A 13,741-nucleotide genomic window follows, 5' to 3' on the forward strand; every position below is an offset into this window, starting at 1 on the left:
AGTCATGTTTAATATAAATATGGCAATTAGACACCTTTATAAACAAATGTCAGGAATATCCTACCTGCTAGTGGTTGACTGCAATGCTGTCCTTTAGGGGCTCCAGCCCACAAAAGGACACATGGAATTGCCAAACTGGTTGTGTATGTCCCTTCCCCTCCAAAGTCTGCCACATTCTAGAACAAAACAAAGCAGAACAAAAGACATAATCAAAATACATTTTGGTAAATGTCAGAAACTCTGTGAATGCTGCCATTTCCTGATAATTCTAACATTTCAGGAAGCCGGTAGGACATGCTGACTTTTACTGGGAAATTTTCCACACACACACCCCCAACGCCTTTTGCTAATGTATCAACTTCAACCCCAAAGTCAAATGGTGATATTTTGTATGGTAGTTGGGTAATGTCCAAAACACACCTTATGACACAACACAAGCCTTTCTGACTGTGTTGCACGTCTCTAGCAACCCTTTTACTCAGCTAGTCCCAGTTTTAAGATTAAAACAACACGAGGAAAGGGGTTGCTTCACAAATGAGACATGCAGCAAAACATTGCTCTTGTTCAGTTTCATACACATTGTAAATTTTAATCTCAGAGTCTAAACCCAATGCAAAACCTTATGAAGTATTGTGTTACTGAAATGTTTTGGCGCAGAAAGGTTAAGCCAGTTTGAACTTTAGATGAGAGGTGTTTCCTTCTGCTTCCTAAGGAATATTTCGCAGGGAGATGGGAGATGGGAGGGGGCTTGGGAAGAAGGGAGAGAATTGGCATCACTCTGAGAAGGTCATCTAAATAAATCATCACTAATGAGGCATCTGCCATTTAAAATAAAGCATCATTGCCTTGTCGCTGTGCAATTTCTTACTAAATTAGTTTCCACATATGGCATCAAGTCCAATCTTTTCCTGCCATTGTTGATGCTTTGCAATCACAGAACAGGGCTATCTATGCAAACGACGCTGTGGGCATCAGTAAACAGATAAGAGCTGTGTCTCAATAGAAAGCATTTGGAAAAGCACTCCTCTCTCTGCATCCTTCCCATCCTTCCTGACTCCCTTCCATATAAATATGCAATCAGCTGCACTCCCACCCTCACCTCCCCAGGGTGCAGAGAGCGTGTATTTGCTACTACTGCTTTGTCACACTTATGAAGTGAGAGGGGCTTGGACTGATTACAGGGCTCCCTGCTTCTTTTGATGCCGTGGGTCAAGTAGGAGGAAATTAATGCAGCCCCAGGGACACTCTTATTCTCCTGGTCAATTGCCTGTTGTTCTGCCATATTTCGCCAGGAGTACAAAACTAAATTCTCTACAAACATTGGAACAGGAAGGAATGAGAATTAGTTATATGTACTTCTCTATCTTTTTTAAAAAACAGAGGCATGATTTAGGGTACATTTTGCTTTGCTCTGCATTATACAATTTTTTAAACACACACACACACACACACACAGAGAGAGAGAGAGAGAGAGAGAGAGAGAGAGAGAGAGAGAGAGAGAGAGAGAGAGAGAGAGAGAAGTGACACAGCTGAACTCTAAACACAGGCTAAGTGTTCCACGTCACAACACTAAGTAATAACAAAGAGGCTTTTTTTATTACTTAATACAACATAGATTCCCCTCGGAATAGGTGTGTGGCCTCCAGGAGCTCAGCAAAGTTAGGGGGTGAATATGCCTCACTGCTGTGTGGTTCAGAGATCCTTGTTATCAGTGTAAAAAAGAAAAATGAAAAAGGTCAGGGGCTTTGAATTCAATGTTTGTTTAGGCATGTCTATCTAGGCATGCAGAAGTTGGTGTGTTTTAATCTGTTTCCCTATTCATTTTAGTTATTTTTAAATATTTTAGTTGTTTTGAAGTGTTTTTATTGATCATTTTAATACTTGTTATTTGCGTGTTCAGACCCAGAAACCTTCCCCCTAAATAAATTCACACATGACTCAAATTTTGGTTTGGTTTTTGGCAGAATTTAGACCACAACTTTATTGATTACAGAAAGTTTTGGAGACTGCTGTAACCTGCTGCTAGGGCTATTTGATTTCTCTGCTCTCTGGCTCATAGCAGACTTCACTGGAAGTTCTGTGGGAAGTGTTGATGCTGACAAACCTTTGTAGATACATGGATGGTCCCAGCCAATCAGGGATTACGTAGTGAATAGCACAAAGCCAAAATGCTACCGTATGTAGCCATTTTTCCCTGCCTTGTGACATCATTGCAAATAAACAAAAGCAACTTAGAGAGAAGATAATCGCTGGGAATACTCCCAAATAGGAGGTGCTTTTTGACCATGACACATGTTCACAAAACACATTCGATTATTTCAACTCAGCCATTGATCTCCCCACCAGCACCACCAATCAAGAAGGCATGTAAAAGTATCGCAGTTTGCTCTCTGAATAACTGTTAGACTACACCTGACCGATAATTCTTTAGAGAACTACATCAGAGTTTGGAGGACAGTGTGTAGAAATGGGAGTGCTGGACATTAATCATGGTCAAGGAGATAAACAACTACCTGACATTTAGAAAACACCTAAAGGCAGCCCTGTTTAGGGAAGTTTTCAATCTGTGATATTTTAATGTATTTTGCTATTTGTTGGAAGCCGCCCAGAGTGGTGGGGAAAACCCAGTCAGATGGGCGGGGTATAAATAAATAATAATAATAATAATAATAATAATAATCCATTTGCCTTTTTTTCTGCCATGGGGGATAATGGAAATTGTGTAAATATAAAAGGCCAAAGACTGCCCCCATACTAGCTAATAACATTCTTCTCAAAGTCAATATAAATGTGAAACCAGCCATGCAACACTGAGAACTTATACTGGTCTTTAGAAGCATGCAGATCCCTTGAATATTAAAACCATGCCCTCCCCACAAGTCTCAATTTGATAAATTGCAGATTCACTATAGCTCAAAACAAATAAGCAAAATCAATACCTTACTTAATTTCAAGGTTGAAGAACTTTAGACATCACAGGATTGTGGAAATCCATGAAATGTTGGGAAAGTGAAATCAAACGATGGTTTCATCTCTGCAAATTCAGTGGTTTGGCCTGGTTTGAATAATTGCAAACATTCAAGAACTGACATGTTACATTCCTGTAAATCATGTCTGTATGTGTGTGCTGTACTACAACTAAACAGCTGGATCTAACATTTCTTCCCATCTCCATTCTTTGTTAGCTTTTCATAAATGATCTCCAATGAAGAATAAATGTTGGGTAATGTGAACAAAGGTGAAAGTAATGTTGAGAAGTCCGGGGGAAAGTATGACTTCTTCTGTTCTTACAGTAAATAATAATAATAAATTAAAATTCACCAGGCTTTGAAACTCACCTGCCACTGCCACTCACTTTTGCAATAAGAGAATAATAACACTTTTCCGATTTGTATTTTTTTACTGGGGCTATTGTTAAGACATTGTTTCGGAAATGCTTAGGAAAAGCAACACATATAAAAATATGAGATTCATATAGATCTATCAATCCTAGGTGCTATTTAGCCTTTTTTTTTCTTGTTTGCAAGGTTTTATATTTAATAAAAAATTTTTAAAGGTATGCTTATTTCTCAAGGCAGCAGACGAAACAATAAACATCATCCACATTTATGTGCCAACATAAAATCCTAATTTTGCTATTAAAAACCAAAAGCAATGACTGTAAGTTGTATCCAGCATTACTCATATGCAGCAGACCCATTGAAATTAATGAACACAATTAATTTAGGACCATTAATTTCAACAGCTCTACTTTGAGCAAAACTTAGTCAGCTACAACCCACTCTCTGGGAATAGTAGTCGAAACAGAAACAGCTTTAAAAAATAAGCCAGAAAAGAAAAGATTTGGCCAAAAGCCTTCCTTCCCCCCCCCCCCCCCCCAGGGCAAATTTTTGTCTGCCACCTAAAACAATGGCGCGTGTGATCTCAATAGAAAAGGCCTTGCACTGGGATGGGGGGAGCCAGAACAGAAAAAGCCCCCTACCCTTTAGCTGCCAAGCTTCATGTGTTCTAGTTACAGGTAGGTAGCTGTGTTGGTCTAAGGTGCTACTGGAAGGATTTTTTTTTTTATTAAGCTTCATACGGTTAAAGAATCTGGAGTACAGTGGTACCTTGGTTCTCAAACGCCTTGGTTCCCAAACACCAAAAACGCAGAAGTAAGTGTTCTGGTTTTCAAACGTTTTTTGGAAGCCGAACGTCCAATGTGGCTGTCACCTATTGTTTCCAGGGTGTCTGCAACAATCAGAAGCTGTGCCTTGGTTTTCAAACATTTCGGAAGTCAAACAGACTTCCAGAACAGATTAAGTTTGGCACTTCTGTTTTTGCTTTTTATTTTGCGTTTTTGTTTTCGTGGCTTTTTCGGTTAATTCGTTTTTGTGAATGTGTGGAACCAAGTTCAGCTGCTGATTGATTGATTTATGTGGCTGCAGAAATGGATAAAAGCCCCCCATCCAAACAATGACTAACATCAGTGCAGGTAAGAAAATAATAATATTTTTTTAAAAATCATCTACAATACTGTCTTATTTATTTTATAGTACAGTACAGTGATTATTGCTTTCATTTTATGAATCAATGTTCTTGTTAGATAGTAAAATTGATGTTAAATTGCTGTTTTAGGGGTTGTTTTTAAAAGTCTGGAACGGATTAATCCATTTTGCATTACTGGGAAAGCGTGACTTGGTTTGCGAACGCTTTGGTTTTGGAACGGAATTCTGGAACAGGTTTTGTTTGAGAACCATGGTACCACTGTCGTACCTTAGATACTGACAGGAGAGGACTTGTGGAGGAAAGTGGTCATTAAGATACCCAGGTCCCAGCTGGCTAAGATTTATCATAAACAAGATAACAAATGTTGGAAATGTACGAAAGCGGAAGGAACCTTTTACCATATGTGGTGGACTTGTCCCCAAGTAAAAAGCTTCTGGGATAAAATTTATAATAAGTTGAAGAAAGTGTTTAAAAACACGTTTATTAAGAACCCAGAAGCTTTTTTACTTGGTATTACAAGAAAAGAATTACCTAAGAAAGATGTTACCTTTTTTTCCTGTATGCAACAACAGCAGCTAGAATTGTATTAGCAAGGAACTGGAAATCCTACAGTGGACGATTGGCAGATGAAGCTGATAGAATTTATGGAACTGTCTGAACTGACTGGGAGACTCCGGGACCGGGGAGAAGAATCAGTGGAAGAAGATTGGAGGAAGTTTAAAGTTTATTTAGAAAAGAATTATAAGATTAAAAATATTCAATAAAGGATTTGGAAGTATAAGGAGGTTGCAGAAGTAAGTTAGTTTAATGCAGGATGTGTTAAGATTTAGATATATGATAGGATGGTATTATGCTCTTAAGATTAAAATTATATTATGAGGTTTTAAGAAATTTTTGATTGAAAAGGAATTAAGAGTAATATTTAGAATAGATAATTAAGAAAAAGAATGTGATCAAGAATTAGAAAGTGCTAAATAAAGTGATATATAGAAACGTAGAAGGGAAGGGAAGGAGGAAGTCGACAAAGATATGGAATATAAGATTGAGTGATGTATTTTTGTGTTTTTGTTTTTATTTTTGATGTTTTTGTTGTTTGTATATGATGTGTCTGTTGTTTTCTATATTTTGTTATTATAAAAATTAATAAATATATATTTTTAAAAAAGATACCTAGGTCCCTATCCATTTAGAGCTTTAAAGGTGAAGATTAGCACCTTGAATGGAACCAGAAAACAAGCTGTCACCCTGTGATCAAATAATAATAATATGGTCAAAATGCTTCACTGTGGTCCACACACAGCATTTGTGTCGGTGGAGGTTTCTGGACCCTTTTCAAGGGCAGCCCTACACGGAACACACATTACAGGAGATTAATCTGGAAGTAATTACAACACGAAAGACCATGACAAGGTCTGTGACAAGGTTTTGTAAATGGAAAAGGACGCTCCTTCCTTGAAACTTTGTTGTTGTTGTTAACCCTGGAGCCTTCCCTATCGCTCTGGCTGTGCTCATGGGAAGGTTTTGTGACGTAACATCTTCTCAGGGACATTTTCGAAAGTGCTGCTGCCAGGCTGGGCAGCTGCAGTCCCTTGTGCTGCTGGCAAGCAGTCTGAGAAGCTCAAAGGAAGGAAAACAGCAGCGTAGGATACTGCCGTATGGTGAGTCAGAGCATTGATCCATAAAGCTCAGTATTGCCTGTGCTGACAGATGTTATCTCTCCAGAGTTTCAAGCAGGAGACATTCCCAGTCCTTACCTGGATATGCCAGGGACCGAACCTGTGACCTTCAACACGCAGAGCACTGAGTCATGACTGTTCCTCAAGCAACAGAAACAATGAAAAACACTTGTAGTCTTATACAGCTATTAAGTAAGGTATACACCAAACCTTTAGCTCCAAACTTTGCCATTTCTCTTGACCAGGCTTCCTCAAACTCTGCCCTCCAGATGTTTTTTGCCTACAACTCCCATGATCCCTAGCTAGCAGGACCAGCGGTCAGGGATGATGGGAATTGTAGTCTCAAAACATCTGGAGGGCAGAGTTTGAGGAAGCCTGGTCTAGACACTCACCCACTTCCCTCAGAAGGAGATGAAAAGGGGTTTCCATCTTTGTGGGGGGAACAAAGGACCCTCAGAAGAAAGGGGCAGTTTTTGGTGTACCTTGGATCATTCAGACATGAGGAATACTGTGTTAGTTTTCCCAATTATTATGCTAGTGCTTCTGTTCTGTTTCCTAATGTTCCTTTCACACTGCAGTACTGTTTGCATTGTGGAACTATGGCTTTTCCACTGATATAATGATCTGTCTTGCTAAATATCAGCCACACCAGTAGTTGGTGTGACACAGCAATGAATGCCACTGGACAACATCGCTACCCCTCAGCCTTTCCACATGTACGTGCTTCTATTCCCCCGGTATTCACACATGAAAAATGGCAGGAAAGAACTATATTCTGGCACACTGCCCCAAATTTCATCACTTTACTCTCACAATTTTCTGGGTTAACAGGGTTGCAAACAGATTTTTTCTTCTTCTTCCTGGAAGCAATTAACACACCAATAAGTGCTAAACCTCCACTATAGGCTGCTAGATTTCTGGAAGTGGCTCTTGGGGTCATGTTAAAGTTCAACTATAATGTGGAAATTAACAGTTAGAGAAATGAAATAAACAGACACGCAAATGCAGCCCTTTACTTTTTTCTGTTCAGAAATTTGGTCTTTTCTAGCCAGTCATCTTCTTTCTCTTCCTCCCTTCCTCTCGAGGTCTAGCATATATTGCTTCTTTCCTCAATTAATCAGCCTGATCACCCTATTCATTCATCTGGGAGGATTTTAAATCTCAATTTCCTAAATGAAAAATATATATAAGGGGAGGGGGGAAGCTTAACAGTTCATCCTTCTTAGCCAGAAAGCAACATTCAAGATGAGCTTCAGATGGCTTAGAATAATTAAGGCCAGGCTTCAGTTTCACAAATGCTCAAATTACTCGGTTTATGTATCATTTAGATTAAAATATTGTCCAGAAGGTACTGAAGACACACCCCAATCCCCCTTCACATTTCAGGCCTTTATATGTGACCATTATGTGTCTAATATCTATTATTACATGTTGGGTGTGCTTATTAGAAGGGTTCAGTTCAACTTTATTTGTCTTGAGCATAAACAAGTAAACAAATGGGACTTGCAATAAAATGTTAACAGCGCAAAGTGCTCTGGATCAGGATTCCAGCCAGCCAGCCTTTCTGTGGCGCTGTGCGTTAAACCACAGAGCCTAGGGCTTGCCGATCAGAAGGTCACCGGTTCGAATCCTCGCGACGGGCTGAGCCCCCGTTGCTCAGTCCCAGCTCCTGCCAACCTAGAAAGTGCAAGTAGATAAATAGGTACCACTGCAGCGGGAAGGTAAACGGTGTTTCCGTGCGTTGCTCTGGTTCGCCAGAAGCGGCTTTGTCATGCTGGCCACATGACCTGGAAGCTGTATGCCGGCTCCCTCGGCAAATAACGCAAGATGAGTGCCGCAACCCCAGAGTCGGTCACGACTGGACCTAATGGTCAGGGGTCCCTTTACGTTTACATTTCTTCCATGTCCCCCATTCCTCCCCCCTCAACAGAAACTAAGTGCTCTGTGGCCATTGACCAATGGCAATGCAGACGTGGGCAGGCTAGGAGGCTAGCTTAGGAGATGCAGGCAATGCCACACAGTTCTGCCTTCCAACACCACACTGCTACCGCGCTGCCCACCCAGCATTCACTGCCTGAGGCAGCTGTCTCACTCGGCCTAATAGTAGGACCGGCCTGTTCCTATTAAAGGAATTTATCTGACCATCATGGTTAGGAAATCAACTTTGAGCACATCTACACCATGCATTTGAAGCACATGGCTCCCCTATCCCAAGAATGCTGGGAGTTTGTTAAGGCTGCTGGGAACTGTAGCTCTTTGAGGGTAAAAACTACAGTTTCCAGTATTATTTTGAGGGGAAGGAGCCATGGCTGTTAAAGTGGTACAAACGTGGCGTGCATGTGATCTTCGGCTTTTCCAAGATTACAAAGTGGGCAGATTCCTTCAGCTTATTTGCAACCCACTTCCCAACAACCCCCACTTTGCACCTGCTTGGCAACAGCGCGTGTTCTAAGACAGGAATCAGCACCACAGCATTTAGTTCAGCCTTAGAACCCTGTTACGGTTATTATGCAGATAAGCAGAATGTTTACGAAAGAGCTGAGGAAAATGCATGCATAGAATTAAAACGTCCTGCCTGAGCCTGAAATGCTTTTTTGAAGTTAATGAGAATGGCTTTGGACATTAGAGTGATTATAATTCTTTATTTCTGCTTTGTAAATAAAGTCAGTTGTGGGATTTTTTTAAGGAGGAGGTTGAGAAAAAGTAAAACTTGAAATATTGTTTTACCTGTCTAAGGCAACTTAGTAAATATTTAATTACATTACTTTAAATAGTGGTAGGTTAAAACAAAGGGGTGGAGCAACCCATAAAAATGCAGTTTGTTTAGTACTTTGATCTCTCTCTTTTTGTCACACTCATCTCCCTCTTGCTTTTTTATGTATTACTAGCTGGCCCAACCACGCATTGCTGTGGGTTTTTTCTGTTAAATGGACCTTCAGGGTCTCCTTCAGGTCACCTGCCCTGTCCCAACCCTGACTCCCACACTCATGCGTGTTCCTGAAAATGTCCCCCCCCCCACCCCACTGCTTTGGCTAACTCAGGGTCCTACCTTCCCCCCACGGCTATGTGTTCCCCCTCCCTTTGTTGTGCCTCATCCCTGTGAGCCCCCTCCCCCGTTGTTGTGCCTCATCCCTGTGATTCCCCCACCCTGTGAAAGGCCCATATTCTGTTTGTTTTTGCCTGTGGCCTACTGGGCAATGTTGTGGCCTACTCAGTTTTCCCTGTCCCAACCGACCCCCACCCCCACTGCTTTGGCTGACTCAGGGTTATTCCTTCCTCCTCCCCATGGCTATGTGTTTCCCCTCCCTCCCTTTGTTGTGCCTCATCCCTCTGCCCCCCCCCGTTGTGAAAGGCCCTATTCTATTTGTTTTTCCGTGCTTGGCAATGCTGCAGCCTATTGAAAAAGCTGGGCCTTGTTGCTGCAAAAGGACTGTTTTCAGTTGGTTGCTGTGGAATTTTGTGATGTCATCTGGCGGTGCAGCTTTGGAGCTGCTGGAGTCTTCGGAGCTTCTGGTGGTGACATCTAATTTGGGCGTCACTTTTTTGTGTTTAATCATTATTTTAGGTGTGAAAGGTGTGGTTTTTTTGGGGGGGGAATTACACCAGATCCCTCCCTGATGGGCATGGAACGTTGTGGCCAAATTTGTTACATTACAGTTCAGCAGAGAAAGGCTGTGACCTCCGCGTGCACAATGCCTATATATATATATATATATATATATATATATATATATATATATATAGTTGGCTATTCAATTTATATCCTCCATGAGGAGCCCAGGGCAGAAAGCAACAAGTGATAAAGCTATAAAAAAAAATATTCAAAAGAAAGATCTCAGCTTAAAAGGCTTGTTGAGAGAGGAAGGTGTTCAGTAGGTGCTGGAGAGACTGTAGCAATAGCATCTGTCTAATATTCATGGGGAGCTGATTCCAAGGGGCAGGTCACTGAAGGCTAGACTCCTACATTGTACAGAGCAGATCTCCTGATAAGATGTTATCTGCAGAAGGCCCTCGCCTGCAGAGCACAATGATCAAATGGGCATATAAGGAGTGAGAAGATCTTTCAGGTATCTGGTCCAAAGCTGTACAGGAATTCATATACCAAAACCAGCTGGAACTTAGCCCTGCATATAATGGCCACCCAGTGCAATTCTTTCAACAGCAGGGTAAGGCACTAGCAAAATCTTCCCCAAGAAAAAATGCAATTAATTTTATTTAAAACAATAATGAAAGGTGAGCTGGCATAGTATGCAGGTGAGGGGAAAGTAGTACAGTGGTACTTCTACTTACGAATAACTCTACTTACGAATGTTTCTACTTACAAACAGAGCTCTGTCCGCCATCTTGGATGTGGTTTAGATAGGATTTTTTCTACTTACGAATTTTTAGATAGGGTTGCTTCTACTTACAAATTTTTTCTCCCAATGCATTCCTATGGGATTCGACTTACAATTTTTTTTGACTTACAAATGTGTGTTTGGAACGCATTAAATTCGTAAGTAGAGGTACCACTGTATAGTAAAACCCACAAAAAGTCTGAGAAATCTCAAACTTGACAAAGAATTGAGTGTGTGTGAGAGAGAGCTTAATATACATGCAAAGCACCATATGTCAAATAATCCTACCTCCATATGTGCTTCGATAGGTTCTGATGTGGCTTTAGTGACACAGGAAGCAGCCTTACAGTGAAAGAGAACAATCACAGTAAATAATATGCGCTCAATATGCCGTGACAGTAAAAAATGGGAAATGCTTGTTAGGAATTCTTAGAAAAGGGATTAAAAGGCATCATGATCATTGCACAAAGAGGCGGGGTGTCTAGATTTGGAACAGTGTACATTTCTGATTGCCCGTTTCCAAAAGGATATATTGGAAATAAAGAAGGTAACATAAATGATCCACGGAAATCTATCAGTTCTTAACTAACAATGCCGTTCTATTCTTGTCTACCCAAAAGTAAGTCGCCTTATGCAGAGCTCTGCAGCCTAAGAAAGAATTAGGATGTATGCTACAGCATATCCAAGAACATCTGGAGGGCCGCAGATTCCCCCACTCCTGCATCAAACTGTTGAGAATGGTTGCTTTGCAAATAAGGTTAGTGAAGGGAGAATGTATTGTAAGATAGTATGGGAAGTGTGACTGCAGAAATATGATTTCTGCTCTCTCCCACACATGCACAAATACAAGAACTCAAGGTCATCAATTGAAAACTGAGAGACTGTTTCAGAAAAGAACATATGGAACTCAATGAGCAAGGATGTCATGATGGCCACAAATAAAAATGGCAATAGCTTTTTTAAAGGATTATATGTGTTAATGAATGATAGGTCTACTGGGAGAAGAACACACAAGTACTGCTACCAATGTAGTTTTTTATTTCTTTTTGTCTCTAAGGTCAGAGTTATGCTATAGCTTTATGAGAAAACTGGCAAAAGATATAATCCATTTTCATCACTGCCTTCTAGTCATAACCATTAGAAATGCAATCTCCATTTTCATTTATAATAAACTGGATGGTGTTGATTCCATAGGGAAAGACAAGCCTGCTGGCAAACTTCCTGGGGAAGGCTTTGCCAACCTGCTCCCCTCCAGATCTTTTGGACTGCAACTCCCACCAGCCCAAGCAAGCACATGCTGTCTGTGGCTGATGGGAGTTGCAGTCCAAGACAGTTTAGGAAAGCCTGTTCTAGGAGATGTGGCTGGCCTCTAGGGACAAATTGCTGAGGTAGGTAATTGGAAAGGTAACAGCCTTCCATGTATCCATATGAGATGTGCCCCAAAGTAAGGATGAATGCACATAATTCCGAGGACAAGGGCAGCCAACGTGGTGCTCTCTAGATGCTGTGGACCACAACTCTCAGCAGCGCCAGCCAGCATGGCCAATGTGGGCAATGTGGGCAATTACTGTCTGGGAAAGCCCCATAGCAAATGCAGAAAACCATTTGTTTAGACCTAATAGCTTACGGATGCCCCATCCTTGAACTTTAAATTCATATGGGATGTTATGTGAGAATGTGTAACTTGCTTAAAGGAGTCCAAAGGGTTGAAATGGTCCAAGTGGTATATGAACGCACATCTATCTGGCTGTAACCTTAGGCTGATAAAAGGTAGACTGTTGGAGTGTTGTTCCATCACAAGTCAACTTGACTATACTAATCTAATAGGCTGTCTAAAGTCCTGCTGAAAACCTAGGGTTGCACTTTTCTCTAGCCCACAAGCTCCATGCTCTATTCATTCTTCTGTAATGGGTCTTATTAAAAGAAACTTCAAATGCATCTCTCTTACCAATGTCCTCTCCTGTCTTGTGTGCTGCTGCTGATAGGAATTTCAATTGAAATATATTTCTCAATTATATATATTATAATAAACTATACGAGCACATGTTTTTGCATCCTCCATTTATGCCTAATTAATCATTCTAGGACTGCCAGTACAGGGAGCGGCAAAGTCAACCTTGTCTGTGAGAAGTACTAAAAGCAAGACATATTTATTATGCTTAACTGCTTAAATTATAAAAAGGGTATGCTTACAGCTCAATGGGAGTTTGTGTGTGTTATGTTTGCAAGTAAGTGCTTTCCCTGATTGACTAAAGAAGCATATTAAAGTCCTTAAACCAGGGGTGGCCAACTCCCAAGACACTGTGATCTACTCTCAAAATTGTTGAGCTTTTTTTAGGGAGTAGGACAGCCCCGTTTTTTGGGGTGCGGGCAAAAATGTTAAAGGAGCCAAAGTTTTTGAGCTTCTTTGGGGAGACATGGTGATCTACCCGTGATCTACCATAGCCATCCAATGATACTGTTTCCTACTTGGAACAGACAAGGTATAGCTTCACCTGGAAAACTTAAAAGTGGAAACTGCTTCCCCAAAGCTGATAATCTTCTTATCAGATTAATGCAACATTTATATTTAGAGTGAAACAGCAGCGATCCAATATTACAATGAATGGCTAACAAGTCTACCCAACCCCCCAAACTAAAAAAAAGGCAGGCTTTGATATAGAATGCTAACACAAAAATTATGGCAACCAACCAGTTACTAAACAAAAATGAACACTCAATCCCAACCAACCAACCAATGACCCAACCCTCATCTTTGTAAATTAAAACAGTCAATATTTAATATATTAAAGGTAAAGGGACCCCTGACCATTAGGTCCAGCCGTGACCGACTCTGAGGTTGCGCGCTCATCTCGCATTATTGGCCGAGGGAGTCGGCGTATAGCTTCCAGGTCATGTGGCCGGCATGACAAAGCCACTTCTGGCAAACCAGAGCAGCACATGGAAACGCCGTTTACCTTCCCGCTGTAGTGGTTCCTATTTATCTACTTGCATTTTGATGTGCTTTCGAACTGCTAGGTTGGCAGGAGCTGGGACCAAGCAATGGGAGCTCACCCCGTCACAGGGATTCGAACCGCCGACCTTCTGATCAGCAAGCCCTAGGCTCAGTGGTTTAACCCACAACGCCACACTTACACAAAATGGTTTCAAAATAACTAGCTATCAACTGACCTAGTATTCTTTTGTCCCCCTCAACTTTAATAAATGGACAATTTGCATACATTTAAATTACTTTGCATA

General features: G+C 41.0%; 1 long non-coding RNA gene across 1 annotated transcript in view; it reads right to left on the reverse strand.

Annotated features, from left to right (window-relative positions):
- LOC148684593 (uncharacterized) overlaps positions 1-13,741 on the reverse strand; it is a 178,013-nt gene that overhangs the window by 95,113 nt on the left and 69,159 nt on the right. The window contains exon 2 of the long non-coding RNA XR_015945940.1: positions 65-176. This is a non-coding gene — a long non-coding RNA (uncharacterized LOC148684593). The remainder of the gene's footprint in view (positions 1-64; positions 177-13,741) is intronic.

Source organism: Zootoca vivipara, chromosome 9, assembly GCF_965207765.1.
Source record: "Zootoca vivipara chromosome 9, rZooViv2.hap1.1, whole genome shotgun sequence".
In the NCBI taxonomy this organism is placed as follows: domain Eukaryota; kingdom Metazoa; phylum Chordata; class Lepidosauria; order Squamata; family Lacertidae; genus Zootoca; species Zootoca vivipara.